This window comes from Schistocerca nitens, chromosome 7 (assembly GCF_023898315.1).
Source record: "Schistocerca nitens isolate TAMUIC-IGC-003100 chromosome 7, iqSchNite1.1, whole genome shotgun sequence".
Lineage (NCBI taxonomy): Eukaryota > Metazoa > Arthropoda > Insecta > Orthoptera > Acrididae > Schistocerca > Schistocerca nitens.
Genome location: NC_064620.1, coordinates 311511831 through 311514330, shown reverse-complemented (window position 1 = coordinate 311514330; position 2500 = coordinate 311511831). Strand labels below are relative to the sequence as shown.

General features: G+C 56.6%; 1 non-coding gene across 1 annotated transcript in view; it reads left to right on the top strand.

Moving 5' to 3' along the window:
- Positions 1-2070: 2070 nt before the first annotated feature.
- Positions 2071-2500, top strand: part of LOC126197167 (small subunit ribosomal RNA) — a 1909-nt gene continuing 1479 nt past the window's right edge. The window contains exon 1 of the ribosomal RNA XR_007539560.1: positions 2071-2500. This exon is cut by the window's right edge and continues 1479 nt beyond it. This is a non-coding gene — a ribosomal RNA (small subunit ribosomal RNA).

The following is a 2500-nucleotide window of genomic DNA, read 5'->3' as shown; positions in this document are numbered from 1 at the left end:
AACCTAGCCTATGTTGCGCCTTAACCTAGCCTATGTTGCGCCTTAACCTAGCCTATGTTGCGCCTTAACCTAGCCTATGTTGCGCCTTAACCTAGCCTATGTTGCGCCTTAACCTAGCCTATGTTGCGCCTTAACCTAGCCTATGTTGCGCCTTAACCTAGCCTATGTTGCGCCTTAACCTAGCCTATGTTGCGCCTTAACCTAGCCTATGTTGCGCCTTAACCTAGCCTATGTTGCGCCTTAACCTAGCCTATGTTGCGCCTTAACCTAGCCTATGTTGCGCCTTAACCTAGCCTATGTTGCGCCTTAACCTAGCCTATGTTGCGCCTTAACCTAACCTATGTTGCGCCTTAACCTAACCTATGTTGCGCCTTAACCTAACCTATGTTGCGCCTTAACCTAACCTATGTTGCGCCTTAACCTAACCTATGTTGCGCCTTAACCTAACCTATGTTGCGCCTTAACCTAACCTATGTTGGGCCCTAACCTAACCTACGTTGGGCCCTAACCTAACCTACGTTGGGCCCTAACCTAACCTACGTTGGGCCCTAACCTAACCTACGTTGGGCCCTAACCTAACCTACGTTGGGCCCTAACCTAACCTACGTTGGGCCCTAACCTAACCTACGTTGGGCCCTAACCTAACCTACGTTGGGCCCTAACCTAACCTACGTTGGGCCCTAACCTAACCTGTAATTGTTATATGAATTGAAACATTCATGTAGCGTTGCCTAATCGCAACCCTCTCAACATAGGTCAGTGCTCGCACTCTCTGGTGTCCTGCGTATTGATTCATGTTACGGTGCGTACCCTCACAACATCTAGCGAGTGGTGCGTACGTTCCACATGGTCCCGCTATCCACTGTAATGTGTACTGCTGTAAGACTTATATCGCTCCCCTGTCGCCTCTAGTTCGTCAGGCGGGAGTTTGCGTGTTCAATGAGCTTCGCAGCTGTGCAATGGCATTCGCATACGTACGCGGGCCACCTTCCACGTGTTCTCTCGTGCATACGTCGCAGCATGTATGTGGGCTGATGTGGCGTGTCGTGACGCATATCATCCAGGCATGCAAGACCCACTGAATTTGCAAATGTAGATGGACGTCTACGTTTGCTGCCCAAGTTACGCAAATGAACTGGAAATCCGTTGTTGCGCGGTTGTATACGCTGGAGGTGAATCATTGATTGCGACAATCGGTACAGGTATTAACTGGTTGCTTCAGCGACACCCGTCATACCCACGAACGTGAGTGGGCATGTGGGTATGAAGCGATACGCGGCGGTGGCTGGGTGGGACCGTCCCCGGCCGGTGAGGGGGGAGCGCCCGGCGTGCTGGCCGCGCGCTGCGTGGGTGCACGCGCTACAGCCGGCTGGTGGGGGCGCCCAGTGGCAGGCGCGCCGGCCGACGGACGCGGCAGGCGGCGCAGCTGCGCGCCGGCGCACCCAACGCGCGGCGCCGTGCGGCCAAAGTGGGTCCTCGCGGGCCCGGTGCGAAGCGCGGTGGACATCTGCAGTGTGCTGGTCCGATTGAGGACTGTGTGCGTTGAGGATGCGCCGCCGCCCGGCACTCGGCGCCGCGACGCCGTCTGCTGCTCGGTCGCCCCCGCGGTTCTCGCAGGTGGTTTGTATCGCAGCTGTGCGGATGTGTTGGCGCGTGCGCTGTGCTGGGAGAGTTCGCTTTGGCACCCAAGTGGGGCTCTGCCCCTCTGTGGCGCTGGCGTTGGAGCTGCCCGGCCACTGTTTGTGGCCGCGTGTTGTCTCCCGCCGGCAACACCACGACAGCACGCTCCCGGGCCTCTGTCGGCAGCGGCAAGCTCAGTTGGGAGCACGGGTGGTCGCACTGAAAGCGTCTACTCGCCTATCTCCGGGCGATTGCGCCTCTCTCGAACCCGACCAAGTACTTAGGACGGCGCTGCGCGCCGCCGGGACCTGAGAGGGTTTCGAGGTGTATCGTGCAGGGGAGCCCAGCCTCCTCCTGTTTGCGGAATAATTGAGCGGACGCTTGCGTGTTCGCGCGGGCCTCCGGGACACACTCCCGGGCGGCCGGCTGCTCAGCTCTAGTTGACGCAGCTCCCTGGTTGATCCTGCCAGTAGTCATATGCTTGTCTCAAAGATTAAGCCATGCATGTCTCAGTACAAGCCGCATTAAGGTGAAACCGCGAATGGCTCATTAAATCAGTTATGGTTCCTTAGATCGTACCCACGTTACTTGGATAACTGTGGTAATTCTAGAGCTAATACATGCAAACAGAGTCCCGACCAGAGATGGAAGGGACGCTTTTATTAGATCAAAACCAATCGGTCGGCTCGTCCGGTCCGTTTGCCTTGGTGACTCTGAATAACTTTGGGCTGATCGCACGGTCCTCGTACCGGCGACGCATCTTTCAAATGTCTGCCTTATCAACTGTCGATGGTAGGTTCTGCGCCTACCATGGTTGTAACGGGTAACGGGGAATCAGGGTTCGATTCCGGAGAGGGAGCCTGAGAAACGGCTACCACAT